At 38.8% G+C, this 17468-nt stretch overlaps 1 pseudogene; it reads right to left on the bottom strand.

Moving 5' to 3' along the window:
• Positions 1 to 9104: 9104 nt before the first annotated feature.
• LOC107806789 (transcription factor IIIA-like) lies at positions 9105 to 12834 on the bottom strand (annotated as a pseudogene).
• Between the last annotated feature and the right edge of the window lie 4634 nt (positions 12835 to 17468).

Raw genomic sequence — 17468 nt, 5'->3', positions numbered from 1 at the left:
TTCCGACCTCGATATCAATAAGTCAACCCGCTGGTCAAACTTTCCGAGAAATTCAACTTTCGCCATTTCAAGCCTAATTCCTCTACCGACCTCCAAATATTTTCTGGACACGCTCCTAAGTTAAAAATTACCATACGGAGCTATTGAAATCATCAGAATTAAATTCTGAGGTCATTTACACATAAATAAATATCCGATCAATTTTCTTTTCCAACTTAAGTTTTCAATTATGAGACTAAGTGTCTTGTTTCACTCCGAATTCCTTCCGGACCCGAACCAACTAACCTGGTAAGTCATAAAACAACTGTAAAGCATAAATTGAGTAGTAAATGGGGGAACAGGATTATAATACTCAAAACGACTGTGCGAGTCGTTACATTCTCCCCCTCTTAAACAAACGTTCGTGCTCGAACGGGTTTAGAATCATACATGGAGTCTCAAATAGGTGTGGATATTTGCTGCGCATATCCCGCTCAATCTCCCAAGTAGCCTCTTCGACTGGCTGGCCTCTCCACTGTACCTTTACTGATGCTATGTTCTTTGACCTCAGCTTTCGAACCTGCCGGTCAAAAATAGCCACCGGTTCCACTTCATAAATCAAATTACCATCCAGTTGTACTGTACTGAAATCCAGAACGGATCCCCGACATACTTTCGGAGCATAGATACATGGAACACTGGATGAACACCTGATAGACAAGGTGGCAAAGCAAGTTCATAAGCCACCTCCCAAATTTTCTTAAGTATCTCAAAGGGCCCAATATACCGAGGGCTCAACTTGCCCTTCTTTCCAAACCTCAACACACTCTTCATGGCTGAAATATTGAGCAGAACCTTCTCCCCAACCATGTAAATAACATCACGGACCTTCCTGTCGGCATAAATCTTCTGTCTAGACTGTGTCGTGCGAAGCCGTTCCTGAATCACTTTGACCTTCTCTAAAGCATCCTGAACCAAGTCAGTACCCATTAGCCTAGCCTCACCCGGCTTAAACCAACCCACTGGGGACCGACACCATCTCCCATACAAAGCCTTATATGGAGCCATTTGAATGCTTGACTTGTAGCTATTATTATAAGCAAACTCCGCGAGTAGCAGAAATTGACCCCAAGAACCCCCAAAATCAGTGACACAAGCGCGTAGCATATCCTCTAATATCTGAATAGTGCGCTCGGTATGATCGTCCATCTGAGGATGAAATGATGTACTCAAGTGAACCTGTGTGCCTAATTCTCTTTGCACTTCTCTCTAAACCTGTGATGTAAATTGCGTTCCCCGATCTGAAATGATGGAAACCGGCACACTGTGTAGGCGAAAAATCTCGCGGATATAAATCTCAGCCAACTGCTCCGAAGAATAATTAGTACCAACTAGAATAAAATGCGCGGACTTAGTCAATCGATCTACAATCACCCAAACTGCATCAAACTTTCTCAAAGTTCGTGGAAGCCCTACTACGAAGTCCATGTTAATACGCTCCCATTTTCACTCCGGAATTTCAAGCCTCTGAAGTAATCCTCCTAGTCTCTGATGCTCGTATTTTACCTGTTGACAATTTAAACACCGAGATACAAATCTAACTATATCTTTCTTCATTCGCCTCCACCAATAGTGTTGCCTCAAATACTAAGATGCCCAAACTCTCCGCCTTACGACTCAAGGCATCGACCACTTCATTGGCCTTTCCGGGATGATAGAGAATGGTGATATCATAATACTTAAGCAACTCTAACCACCTTCGCTGCCGCAAATTAAGATCCTTCTGTTTAAACAAATGTTGTAGACTCGGATGATCGGTATATACCTCATACTGGACACCGTACAAGTAATGCCACCAAAATTTTAAGGCATGAACAATAGCTGCTAACTCAAGATCGTGGACTGGATAATTCTTCTTATGCACCTTTAACTATTTGGACGCATAGGCAATCACCCTACCATCTTACATCAGTACTGTGCCGAGACCAATACGTGACGCATCATAATACACAGTATAAGACTCTGAACCTATAGGCAACAGCAATATTGGAGTTGTAGTCAAAGCTGTTTTGAGCTTCTGAAAGCTCTCTTCACACTCATCCGACCACCTGAACAGAGCACTTTTCTGGGTCAATTTAGTCATAGGCGATGCAATAGATGAGAAACTCTCCACGAAGCGACGATAATAACCGGCCAAACCGAGAAAACTTTGAATCTCAGTAATTGAAGATGGCCTGGGCTAATTCTGAACTGCCTCTATTTTCTTCAGATCTACCTTAACTCCTTCCCTGGACACTATATGTCCCAAGAATGCCACCGAACTAAGCCAGAACTCACACTTAGAGAATTTGGCATAAAGTCTCTCATCTCTCAGCCTCTGTAATACAATACCCAAGTGTTGTGCATGTTCCTCCTGGCTACGTGAGTACACCAGAATATCATCAATAAATACTACGATAAATAAATCAAGATGTTGTTGGAATACACTATTCATCAAATGTATAAATATTGTTGGGGCATTGGTTAGCCCAAAAGACACCACAAGAAATTTGTAGTGGCCATAACGAGTTCTGAATGTCGTCTTTAGAATATCTGTATCCCGAATTATCAAATGTTGATACCCGATCAGTACTGAATCAATAATAGGAGTATCAACATCTCTCACAAAGGCCAAATATGACAAGCATCCCTTTCCAAGCATACGTTGGGTCTTCAAATAAGAAATTACTCTACTAGGAATAAAATCTAGAGAACCTCTCCATTCAACCTTTGGCAACCCCGGCATCGTCAACGTCACGGTTTTTGCGTGACGGTCCAGAATAGCATGACATGGAGACAAGCAATCCATACCATATTACATCAAAATCAACCATACCGAGTAATAAGAGATCAACTCTGGTCTTCAGTTTCCCAATAGTTACCACACACGACCGATACACATGGTCCACAGTAATAATATCGCCCACCGGTGTAGATATACAAACAAGTGAAACTAAGGACTCACAGGACATATCCAGATAATGAGCAAAATACGATGATACATATGAATAAGTGGAACCAGGGTCAAATAATATAGAAGTCTCCCTGTGGCACACTAAAACAATACATGTGATCACTGCATCTGAAGTAACACTATCTGGCCTGGCAGGAAAAGCATAAAATCGGGCATGACCGCTACCTGACCGGCCTCCCCCTCTTAGGCAAACCCTAGCTGCCTGACCCTCACCCCGAGTTGGCTGGGTGGGTGGTATAACTGCTAGTGCTGGTGTCGTTGGTCGAGAACTCTGTTGTGGAGCCCCACACAATAACCTAGGATAATCTCTCTTGAAATGGCCCAATTTTTCGCACTCGAAACAACCTCTCCTCTAACGGAACTACTGCTCCTGATAACCCATAAAATTACCTGTAGAAGCATGAGCGGACGAGGCATGATGAGAACTCTGCGCTGGTAGTGCACTAAATGATGACTAGCATGAGTGAGCACTGTAAGAACTGTGCTAGCTGATGCACCACGATGAGCGGGATGACCCGTCTGAGCATGTCTGTAAAAATGACCCCTACAGCGGTAAAACTGTCCCCTTGAAGGAACACCGTTGAAATCACCTGAACTATGAGGCCTCTTAGCCTCCCTCTCAACCCGTTACTCACTGCCAACCATCTCAATCTGACGAGCAATATCGACCACCTCGTCTAAAGTAGCACCAGACACACTCTCTCTCTCTCTCTAGTCATGAGTAATCGCAGCTGAAAAGTGAGGCCATCTATGAACCTCCTGATCTTTTCCCTGACTGTGGGAATCAACCAGATAGCATAACGGGCCAACTCTGAAAATCTCATCTCATACTGCATCACGGACATATCACCCTGACGAAGCTGCTCGAACTGCCTGCGCAGCTCCTCTCTGTGGAACTGAAGCACGAACTTCTCCAAGAATAGACCGGAGAACTGATGCCAGGTAAGGGGTGCTGCACCGACCGGTCTACGCCCCTCGTAAGCCTCCCACCATCTGAAGGCAGCCCCAAAAAATAGAAAAGTAGTGAACGAGACCCCACTGCTCTCCAGAATACTCGTTGTTTGAAGCATCCGTTGACACTTATCCAGAAAACCCCGAGCATCCTCTGACTCAGTACCGCTGAATGGTGGAGGTCGAAGCCTCTAAATATCTCAAGTCTCCTTTGTTGATCGCCTGCCATAACAGGAACCACTGGGGCCTGAGCAGCTGCAGCCGGCTAGGTTGGTAATTCCCCCGGTATCTGAAGTCCCTGTACTCCCTAGTTTGGAGTGCGGGCAACAGGGGTATGATTACCTCCCCCGTATGAGAAGTGTCAGGTGCGGCCTGAGACGAAACCACCTGAGCAAGACCAATACAAACTGTCAATATATGGGCCAGAGCCTCCTAAACGCCTGGAATCACAATAGGTATAGCTGGTGCCTGAGCTGGTCCCGTCGGCTCAACTATATCCGAAATCTGCTCCTGAGCTGGAGCAACTGGTGGTACTACATATGCTGCTCCAACTGCTGCACGAGCTATACCTCGACCTCTACCTCGGCCCCGGCCTCTACTATGGCCCCGCCCTCTCGAGGCCCTAACTGGTGGCATTGTGGCTGGCCGTCCGGTCCGGTGGTACGTGTCCTCACCATTTGTGAGAGAATAGAATAACATAAATTTAGTCTTCGGAATCAGCAAATTCGCACGACATAATATAAGAAAGTAAAAATTTTCTCTGCATCCTCTTGCAGATAAGTACAGACGTCTTCGTACCGATCCGCAGGACTCTATTAAACATGCTCATGACTCGTGAGACCTATGTTACCTACGGCTGTGATACCAACTTGTCACGACCCAAAAACCCAACATGTCGTGATGGCGCATATCTCTATACTAGGCAAGCCGATAATATCAATAAATCACACTTTCTTTTAAGTTTGAAAATATAATATTTAAATACAATACAAAATCTCACAAATACTAATACGAACACTCGCCAAAACCTAGTGTCACTGAGTACATGAGCATCTAATATGAATATAAGTCTTGAAAATACGGTCCATAACAGTCTGAGACCAAATACTGTAATTTAGGAGATAGGGAAGGAGAGGCAAGATCTGCGAAACATGGCAGCTACCTCTGAATCTCCGAAAAATCAATTGTATGAAAGAATCAACACCCGTTATGGTCGGGAACACCTGAATTTGCACACGAATTGTAGGGTGTAGTATAAGTACAACCAACTCAGTAAGGAACAATAATAAATAAGGAACTGAAAATAGTGAGGAGTTACACAGTTATAGTTCAATTTCAGTAATTCCAGCAAAGAATAGACATGCTTTCAAATCCAGCAGTTTAAGTCAAATAAATTTTATACAGTTCAAGTTCATGTACTCCGAATATAAAATCTTTCAGAAAAATTTCACCACAATGACAGATAGCAACTAAGTACAACAACAAATGAAAAGCAAGTACATCTTCTCAGGGAAACAGTCACTAAACTCGTCACAACAGCTCAACCACTCGGCTCTCAGCCCTCAGCACTCACACTCAATGGGTACCCGTGCTCACTAGAGGTGTACATACTCCGGAGGGGCTCCTACAGCCCAAGCGCTATAATCCGCACGGACAACTCACGTGCTGCATGAACAACTCATGTGCTATAATATCCATTCCTCACCGACATGCCCTCGGCCTCTCTCAGTCATTAACCTCTCTAGTCTCTCGGGTTCTCAGAAATCACAAAGATCAACCCAAACAATGATAACATAGTGTATTAACAAATATCAAGAAAGACTGAGGTATGATACGTAAGTAAAATCATGACTGAGTACAAGACAACAATTAGCAAATAATTCAACAAGTACATGACATATCCGGGTCCCAGCAGTACTATCACATAGCCTAAGCATGATTTACAGTCAAATTTCTTTAAAACATAGAGAGCATATAGCTAACAACAAGTTATTCAACTTTACAGTTTCACGGGACGGACCAAGTCATAATCCCCTTGGTGCACGCCTGCACGCCCGTCACCTAACATGTACTTCACCTCCAAAATAATCACATGACACAAAATCCGGGGCTTCATACCCTCAGGACCAGATTTAAAACTGTTATTTACCTCAAGCCATGTAATTCTTTATTCTGCAATGTCTTTTCCTCGTGAATTGGCCTCCAAACACCTCGAATCTAGCCACAAATAATTTGATTCAGTCAATAAAATTTATTGGAACTAATTCCATAAGAAAATGCTAATTTTTCATAAATATCCGAAATTTAGCTCAAAATCTTCCGTGGGGCCCATATATCAGAACATGACAAAACTTACAAAATCTGAAAGCTCATTCAACCACGAGTCTAACCATACCAATTTTACCAAAATCCGACCTCAACTCAACCCTCAAATCTTCAATTTAAACCAAAAGGGTTTTCTAAATTTTCCAACTTGATTCACCCAATAAATGATAAAAACAAGCATGAATTCGGATAATTTAACCAATATTGAGTTAAGAATACTTACCCCATTGTTTCCTCTGAAAATCTCCCAAACATCGCCTCTTCCCGAGCTCAAAACCATCAAAAATAGAAAATGGGACGAAGTCCCATTTTCAGAACATAAACTCTCTGCGTAGTCATTTGCTCTACGCGATCGCGAAGAATAGTTTTCCACTGCCTAGGTTTAAACCTACGCGATCGCGAACAATCACACGCGATCGCGATGCACAAGATTCCAGCTCTATGCGATCTCATCCCTCTTCACGCGATCGCATAGAGCAAACGCGTGGCCCAGCTTCCTCTCAAGTTTCCCCTACGCGATCGCGGCCTCTTCCACACATTCGCGTAGCACAAACTAGCCCAACATACGCGATCGCGAAGAACAAAATCAACATTGCCTTAACTAATCCTATGTGATCGCGTCCCAATCTTCGCGATCGCGAAGAAGGTCTAAAACACCAGCAAACAACAGCAGTGCCAAAATGAAGGAAAATAATCTAAATATCATCTGAAACACACCCGAGGCCCTCGGGACCCAGCCAAATATACCAACAAGTCCTAAAACATCATACGAACTTAGTCAAGTCTTCAAATCACATCCAACAACACTAAAAACACGAATCACACAAAGATTCAAGCCTAATGAACTTTGAAACTTTCAATTTCTACAGACGACGTTGGAACCTATCAAATCATGTCCGATTGACCTCAAATTTTGCACACAAGTCATTAATGACATAACGGATGTATTTTAATTTTTTGAATCGGATTCCGACCTCGATATCAAAAGGTCAACCCCCTGGTCAAACTTTCCGAGAAATTCAACTTTCGTCATTTCAAGCCTAATTCCTCTACCGACCTCCAAATAATTTTTCGGACACGCTCCTAAGTCCAAAATCACCATACGGAGCTATTGGAATTATCAGAATTAAATTTCGAGATTGTTTACACATAAATAAATATCCGATCAATTTTCTTTTCCAACTTAAGTTTTCAATTATGAGACTAAGTCTCTCGTTTCACTCTGAACTCCTTCCGGACCCAAATCAATTAACCCGGTAAGTCATAAAATAACTGTAAAGCATAAATTCAGCAGTAAATGAGGGAACGGAATTATAATACTTAAAACGACTGGCCGAGATGGGTGCTTTAGTCATTTAGGGATTCCCAAGCACACGAGTTTCCAACAAATAAAAATAGAAAATGGAACATAAGGGCCGAGTTATGATGTGAGGTAGATCCAGCAAAGGGATGGTGCATAAGCTGCATTTATCTTATAAGTCACATATTATTAATGCGATTGGCAGTCATACTTGACATACGTGATTACAATTCATATTTAATGAACGTGATTTGCAGGTAGTATTTAGAAAACCCCTTTTGATGGGAATACATTCATGTAACAAATACATTTGATGAATATAACTCACAGTTGAAGAACGCGACTTGTAAATCGCTATAGGTTGAATGCGGCCCTCCAAAGCGAAATAATCACTCATCTAGCTTATTCTGCTTGATAGTGTATAAAACCCAATTAACAAATGCGACTCAGAAATTACAATCAGTGAATACGACTTACAAATTGCAATCACTGAATGCGATATATATCGCAATTAAAGAAATAATTTATAAATCGCAATAAGTGTTATTTATAAGATGAATATTATAATCGCAGTTGCTATGATTTATAAGTTGCAATTTACGGATACGATTTATAAATCGCAATTGAATGCGATGTGTGCCGGGACTGTATCCTACTTATTCCAGCAAAGGGCGCTTTTGCTCCAATAAGGTTATTCAGAAAAGAAATTCCAAAGCGGAAGAGATGGCTCTCCATATTGTGTATACTGTTAAGGACATTAACATTTTTCCTTCGTAAAGTAGTTGCAGTGACTGACAACTGAATTTTCTGAAGAAATATCATAGGGTACCGCAAAATTGGCGTTAATATAATACTAGTACTATTGCACTGTGGAGAACTATAATTTGGAAGGATTAGTAGCCATATCTATGCGAAGAGCTAACCAAATGTGTAGGTAAAACATCCAACAAGGCGTTTTTTTGAGAAGTGAATTACACACTCCATTTCATTTTATAAGAGATGAGTTACTTTTTGCTTCCCGTTTCATAAAAATCAACATATTTTTACAATAGGAAGCTCTTTAGATTTTAACGACCCATTTTAGTCACTTCCATAGAAATTGACATAGCATGTTAACTACCATATGCTACCAAAAGTATCTTTAGTACAATTAGATTTATTTATATATCAACAGTTTTTATTAAAACTGTTGTAGTAGATTGTTCATAGTAGCTTTGTATGACTACGCGTCATTTTCTTTAATTTTATCATCTTATTCTTTTATATCGCTTTTTGATACTATATCGCTTTTTGATACTGTCCCTCATTTATCTAAAGAATTAATGTGGTGCTTATGTTTTTGTGAGCCAAGGGCCTATGAAAACAATCTCTCTACCTTCTCAAAATAAGGATAAGATCTGCATACACACTCCCCAGACCCCACAATGTGAGATAATAATGGATATGTTTTTTAGTTTTATTAACCTTCATGCTTAATAAAACATCTCGATATCAAAGGAAACAAAGAGATTGGGAATTTTGGGAAAGAGTCGACAGTTAAGATAATACTTATCCATTGGATTATAGAACAAGCATTGTGCTAAATTTAACTCATGGACAGCGTATACTTTTTTCTAGTAAAAACTTATGGACAGCATATACACTAGCTATCTGCCAAGAAACTGTCCAGGAGACGATCAGAGTTCATCCTCTGATTCAACTGAGAAGAACCATGAGATTTCTGGCCCATGATTTGACACCGCATCTGGCCAAAGAGAGAGACTCACAGCTCTTCATCTGATTCTGCTGAGAGTAACCATGAGAGATATTCTGATCCTTGATAGAACACAGGATCTGTACCACTGGGTGGTGTTATCCTTTTCCGCATAATTGCCTCGAAAACAGGAAGCTTCCTCTTCCTACCACCTCTTGGTCTGGAACGGAAGTGCTCGTCAGCCTCTACGAAATCACCCTACACAAGACAAATCAACACGCCTCAAGTCACTCTCACGAATATTAGAAGGAAACGGACCTGAATGACTTGTGCTTTCAAGCAATATATACATTCTACTTACAGGAGTATAAACATGGCAGCCAGACTTTTCATGTCTATCTCTCACATGCTTGAAGGCAAATTTCATACCACAACCAGCAATACTACATGAGAATGGTTTATCCCCCCAGGTGCACAGCTTTGAAGTGCTGAATAAGATTTGATTTCTGTTTTTCAAGCAACAAATATTTCAGTGAGAACACTATTCACTCTTATGCACTTAACTGGATGCAGTGCAGGCTTGGTTGAGGTTAAAACATTGTAGGTTTGCTGCATACGTAATTTTTCCTCACTCATAATGAGTTAGTGCTATTGCTTTCTAAATTCATCACTACTGTTCCACTTAACCGAAAGGAGCTTTATTTACATATAAGAAAATGCAGCAGTCTTACAGTGGAGAAAGTGTGCTGACAATCCTGGAATTCACATTTTATTCTCTCCGATGTAGACTCTTCTTCATGCATCCGGAGATGCCGCTTAATATTCTTCTTCAATTGCTTGGTTCCACATATTTCACACACAATATGCTGGTGGCAACTCTCTACGTGTTCCTTGAGGCATTTCTCATTTGTGAAATGTTTCATACAGCCTGGCTCTAAACAAGGTGCCTCCATTGTCTCCAACTTAACTGCATGAATACATGGCAATTTAAGGTGTCATTATTGGAAGTTTTCAACAGCAGAAAAGCATAAACAATAATACTTCACAGATAAATAAAATTTTGAAGTTTGACTTGCCATGAGAATCCTCATGTTTCTTTAATTTGGATGCAAATTTAAACACCTTCCCACAACCAGATTCTGCACAGACATACTGCTTTGGAAGACTGGCCTCAGGGGAGGCACGCTGGTCATGCATCTCTTTGACATGCCGAGTCATGTTGCCTTGGATACTAAATGCGCGTTTGCACCCATCAACAGGACACTCAAACAACTTCCCTTGGTGCTGCAAGAGATGTCTCGTCAAGTGATCCTTTCTACGGTAGCTGGACTGGCAGTCATCTATATGGCATACAAATGGCCTCTGTTCATGCAAAAGATCAAGAAGAAAGCATTTTAAGAATGTTTCAATCTGTGGAGGTCCTTGACCAAAGTCCACATATATGCTAATGGAGAGAAAAGATAAGCTTGTTTTGTATTTGGGAGGAGGGGGAACTGGGATGAGTCTCTAACCACCAAGATTATAAGGCGTGATTGAGGCTCACTTGATGGAGCTTCTCAGGAGGTCCCCCTTCCTGATACTGATCCAGTCAAGGAAAGATACCTGCCTCTTGCATTTTGGAGTTCTTTATGTGGGATCCAATGCTTCACACCTTCACATAATTCCACAATGTTTCTCAAATTACCTCAATCTGCAAAGTCGTTAAACATTAAATGTATACAAAAAAAATAAATCAGAAAATATGAAGGCTTATTATAACCTCAAAATTGAACTCCCAGTAAAGTATTAAGAGTTCATCAACATCACAAACGAAGAACACACACAAAAGATACCTCGAGTGAATGACTCTGCATATGCTGCTTCAAATGAGCAGGCTTCTGAAAGCTCACACCACATTCTTCACAAATATTCAGTTTTGGGCCTTCCTTTATCTTTGCATCTTCATTTGCCTCATCTTTCCGCTTCTCCATTTCATCCTATTAAAAAAATACAGGACCCATTTCAGTTTTCCCTTCCTCTGACTAACCAAATCAGCATCTCTCTAAACACATAACTAAAAGTTTAAGCTCAACCACAAGAAAATCTTCAATTTTATGTTCACCTATGATTCCCAATTTATTTTACACAACACACGTTAAAGGGCTCGTTTTGTTTGATGAATAGGTATAATCAATACACATAAAACTCTGTGCTACTAATACAGCACTTGTTTTCCAATAAACGAAAAAGAGCACATAAAAAGACAATAATACTAGTATGGTACTAGTATTGAAATCCAAAAACATAATAATTCATGTATTATTTATTCCTGGCATAACAATCTATTATAAGTAGTCCGTGAACCAAACAAATCCTTAGAGTATTTCACATTTTATTTCTGGCCAATTAAGCTACTAATTACTCATTATCAACTTTAGAATACAAGAGAGCTAGCAAAAACAGCCAGATCTATTTGCAGCTTATTAAGCAAGTGATAAATTTATTAATTGGATGCAAAGCAAACGTAAATCCAGAAAAGAAGAAACGCATACTTGATGATGGGAGAGGATATGAGAGGAGATAAGGGACTTTTTGGAGCGGCAAATCCCACAAAATTCACAGTAATATCGTCTTTTGTCTCTGAATATTACTTCTCTCGTCTCTTCTCCCATTTCGCCCAATATCTTCACAGCCACAAAACACCAAAAACCCTAGGTCAGATCGACTGCGGAACTTGTAACCTTGATTTATTGCCGAAAACTTGAAAATTGTAAAAATTCCCTTCAACTTCTGAAATATGACACTTTCCCCCCACCAGGTATACCTCAAAGTTTCACCACGAATCCATATTAATTGTGTTATGTTTGGGCACTTGTATAAGGAAAAATATTCAAGTTTCAGAAAATCTTTTAGGTAATGAAATAAACTTTTTTTAAAATAAAAGAAACACTTCCTAAGCACGTCTTTTTTCTCAATAAACGGTGTTTTTGGACACTTAAAAAAATTATTCAGTTTTAGAAAATCTTTTCTTTTATTAAAGGAATATTTTATAGATAAGAAAGGCACATCTTTTTATTTTTATTTTTACTCTTTCGAACAAATTTTCAATTGAATCATGTGATAAGCTCGTGTAAAGCTTAAAGTCTCAGGCCTTGATCTTTTTAATTGGAGCAGTGTAATTTTTTTTTTTTAATGATTAGAGCTAATCTAAATATAGATTTTTTACATGCTTTGCTACAATAATAATTGTGTGAAGCTTTTGAAGAATGTTGCACAAGATCTTTTATATTGCATTCTACATACGAATTATCACCAATAATGCTAAAAACTAGCAATGCAATAACAATATAGCTTCCCCCAACAAGAATGAAAAGGAACAGGCAAAAGGGCAAAAGAAAAACTACCTTGTCAAAATAAGTTGCTGGAGGAGGTATGACATCGCCTGCCCCCATGACTGGTTCAGCAATGAAAGCAACTATCTGAGACGAAAAAGTAAATTAATCAGTAATAAATTACCCTCAATGCAGAAACTGAGCGGCAGTGAGTTAAAGTTGACAGAAGTTACTGTTTCACGCCCCTCTTTGAGGATAAGATCTTCTAGATTTTTAGCCAACCTGGTTGAGAACTCCTCTGTCTCACCTGGCCGATACATTTCAACAAAAATGGTATATTACACCATAAGAACAGGACAAACCTAAGAGCCAGCAAGAATAAGTAATAACCTGGCAGATGATAGCGCCAATAATGAGGGCAGTCAGTGTGCAATACAAATGGAGCAGGAAGATCAAATGTATTCGAGATTTGCACAAAATTGACCCAATAAAAGTTTATAAGCCAGAGGGATCTGAAACAGAAAAAGCATTCAAGTCAATGAATGAATACTAATCAATTGAACTACTTAGAAAGCTAATTAATTGCAAACACAGATATAGGCGCGCTAAAAGTAAATCTTTTTCGTCGCTTAACCAGAGGCGGACCTACATGGTCAATAGAGGGGTCACCTGTGTGTGTGTGTGTGTGTGTGTGTGTGTATATATATATATATATATATATATATATATATATATATATATATATATATATATATATATATATATATATACACACACACACACACACACACACACACACACACACATCAAAGGACACCTTAAATAATTTTGATGTGCCCCCTCAAACATAAAAGCTGGATTGCTGGGCTGGTTTAACATGCAGCATTTCTTCCTCCCTCGCAAGATGACTGGTGTTCAAGATCCAGCGCCAGCAGCACTGCTGCTCATTTTCATTCTACTTTTTTCCCTCTTTGAATTCAAGGTAGTTTAGTTCAAAAATATTTTAGCAGTAGTACATATAGTGAACTTAGTTTAGCTTTTTTTCTCTTCAAGTCTCTCTCTCAAAAGCCTCAAACCAAGCTTCTCTCCATGATTAGTTCTTTAGAGCTTCTACATAAAATAGTCAGAAACATTTTTGACAAAGTCTTTCTAGAGGTTGAAAAAGGTAATAGATAGAGACATAAAAAGATTATAAGCAGCATCATTTTCTTGACTTGTATTAAAATAAGTAATTCAACAAAATTCTCCCCTAAAAAGAGTAATAGAAGAACTCCAAAAGTACTCCTGCCTTCAAAAATCACTTCGGCAAAGTAGCATACCTCCGTCGATTCAGCGATGGCGATTGAAACTCTGCTTGAACTGCTTAACGAATATTTAATCTTGATTTTATTTGAGTAAGGTTATGATATTTTAAAAGATCTTTTTGATCATTGACTCATAATCATTAAGTTTTCAAGGAGTTAGCACGCTAAATTTTGTCGTTACTGTCACACTTCCTCTTTCCGAAGGGATAGGGGAGTTTTTTCAATTAAAATGACATTATTCGAAATGAGATTATTAATTTTATTCAGAGTCAACACTTGGAATAATTATTATGGTGTCCCAAGTCACCAGTTTATTTTAAAATCCTAAATCGAGGAAATTGACTCTATTTATGGTCCGCGAACTCAGAAGACCGAGTAAGGAATTATGTTAACCCGGGAGAAGGTGTGAGGCACTCCCGAGTTCCGTGGTTTTAGCACGGTAGCTTAACAAACTAAACTCGGCTTAATTGTTTGATTACATATTTTAGACCTATTGTGCATTTTATTCTTTACCACTTTTAATAGAATTTTAATTGCTTTTAGGATTTATGGAATTTATTTAAATAAGTCGTGATGTCGCGCACTTATTGTTTTTGAACACATTGCGAATCGCGTCACGTGAAATGCACCCACGATTTACAACATATTTTTTATTATTAATTGATTTGAAGTTGTAAAGTCGAGTCGCATGAAATGCACACCCGAATTGGGAATTACGTATCATGACCATGTCACAGGAACTGTACCCATGGCCACGATAATTTATTAATCGCGCCTAAAGCAAGCTACGATGTTCAAAATTGTTCAATTCTTCTATTTGAGATTATTTGGGGCCTTGAATTATGGAAAGAAATTGCAGCACAGATATGAATGTCAATTAAAGTATGCGGACTTGCTTTTTAGATTATGGAATTAATTCCATTTTTGGTATTCAGGGAACTTAACGAACTTGCTTCTAATTTCAACGAAACAGACGAGTCTTGAAGTTCAATAAGTAAAAGAAGATCATTACTGTAAATTCTATTTGCATTCAAAAGTACAAAATAACCAAATCATGCAATTATAACAATCATATGACATGAATATTATGACTAAGATGTGGTTGCAAGCATTGTCTAGATCCTCACGCTTATCAGATAGATTAATTGCAAATAATTAACATCTTCAAACTTGCACCTGAATTTCCAAACTAGTAGAATCCCAGAATTTTAATACTAAACTTCGTGATTACAATCCTCACTATAATCGACAAGGAATAAGGAGTTATAATATAACTTCAGTTCATCTACAATCATATCTAAATATAAACAAAAAGGATGTTCAGCTCCACATTCATGTCTGCCTACCATTAGGGAGTTTGATCTCACTTCTTGGGTTCGAGCTTTACTGATTTGACCAATTAGTGGCCAAATCTGCAAATCACAGCCCTATGGTCAATGCCAACAGCGTTGTTATCAACACTTAATCTTAGAACTTCTTATTAACATACAGAATATCATAATCATACTTAAATCTAATTTCATGCTCAAAGGAAACATAACTTACAAATCAACAACAAACAGTCATTAACTCAACAAAAGAACACATGATCTTAATCTGACCACATAATCATTGCTTAATGGTGCAGTTTATACTGTCAAGTTACATGATTAAGATTAAGGAGGTACCTTGATACAGAAAAGAAATGAAGAAGAAACAACAACAAGAATCAGATTTGGAGCTCAACGAATGAAGAGAATCCCAGCAATCAACAGCAAATTGACCAAATAATGTTTAAAAAATCCCAGCAATAAGATGCTCACAACAGAATTTGAAGTACTTACGGAAATTCTTTTCTATCCTATCTGTGTTGTGTGCTTGGAGTGTGTGAGTGAAGTCAAGAAAAATCAGTGTGTGCAGAGTGAGAATTCGTAGGAGAACAGTGAATGTCTCTCTCTCTGTGTTTCCGTTTTTTGAGAGTGAGGGTCTCTTAGGGTTAGGGAATTGTTATGAGAGAGGTTTTATACATGGGGAAAATGGGTAATGGGTTAATGGTCTCGGCTAAAATGTTTGGGTTGTTGTGAGACAAATGGGCTACTCGAAATTGCTTTGGCCCAACTTCAATATAAGACCCAACAAACAACCTTTCTTTTTCTTGTCTTAATGTTTTCTAAATTAACCAAATTAATTCTAATTAAAACTAACTTTGCAAAATTAACCTAATTATCTATTTTTCTAATTGATCAATTATTTAACTAATTAACTCATGAATTAAAACTATAATGCTAAACAAGGAAAAACAAACTAATGCATTTTAATAATGCAAACTAAATGTTAATAATGAGAGTAAAAAATCTAAGAATGCAAAAAGCAAAAGAGAAAATATTTTTGACCATTTCGTGATTTGAAATGCTACTTAAACATTCTAAAAGTGCAAATAAATGCCAAACAAATAAAAAATAAAAATTTCTAAAATTCTACAAAAGTAATTAAAACTATTTTTGACTTTTTTTAGGAGCAATTTTATACGTCGGGCAAACCTTACGTGCTCACAGCCGCCCCTCTTTGCTCGAGAACATGAAAAGTTTTTGGGCAAAGATAAAGTGAGCAATTACGAGCAATTGTTTGCTCATTTGACACTCCATGGGAAGCATTTTGAAAAAGTTTGACCGAACTTTACTTCGGAGGTTGCCTACATATCTTTGGCTATAAAGGAATCAAGTCAGTGTAGTTCTAGAAGTTTTGGTAGCTAGGACTACCGGAAAGTTGTGATTTCACGGATGTTCCTGTTGCTGCTACTGCTCGCTAAACTCCTTATTACACCAAAATCAAAACATAAAAAAAAAAACTAAACAAGCCTATCAGCTACGAGTTACAAGATTCCTATCTATAAATCTTCTGAAACTTGATCTTGAGTCTTGACTGGTTCTACATGCATACTCTAATCTGAATCTTGATGCTTGCTAGCTGCAGGTGCTAGTTCGTTCTTCTACGGCTTTTCTGATCAAAACGGGAAGTGCGATGCTCGTGACTTCAGTCATATCTTGAGCAGTTTACATCTTTCATCTGCTTCTGCATTTTGGATTCACTTCTTTTCTTTTTCTTTTTCTTTTCTTATTTTGGATTGAGACTTCTTCTTTTGTTCACCTCGAACCATGTGCCTCGAGGGAAAACCTGCTTAGACATCAAAAACACAAACGAACGAAATTTTTCTGCCCCAGTTTTCACTAGAAAATTTTCGTGAGTTATTTGTAACAAAACTCTATACTACTTCATTATTGAAAGTGATAAAAGGGTCGGGAATGGTGTACTCGGAGAAAACATGATTCTTTGAAAATGGTGTACCCTGATTGACAAAATGATACCGCAACTAGGGAGTGGAAGCCCTATGTTGGAAAACGAGACTAGGGAGTGGAAACCATATGTCTAAAATAAAATCAACTAGGAAGTGGAGACTCTATGTTGGAAAAGCGACTATGGAGTGAAGACCCTATGTCTAAAATAAAATCAACTAGGAGTAGAGACCCTATGTTGGAAAAACGACTAGGGTGTGGAGACCCTATGTCTAAAATAAAATCAACTAGGTAGTGGAGACCGTATATTGGAAAAACGA

The sequence above is a fragment of the Nicotiana tabacum genome, chromosome 23, assembly GCF_000715075.1.
Source record: "Nicotiana tabacum cultivar K326 chromosome 23, ASM71507v2, whole genome shotgun sequence".
NCBI lineage: Eukaryota > Viridiplantae > Streptophyta > Magnoliopsida > Solanales > Solanaceae > Nicotiana > Nicotiana tabacum.
This window is presented reverse-complemented; position numbering and strand designations above follow the sequence as displayed.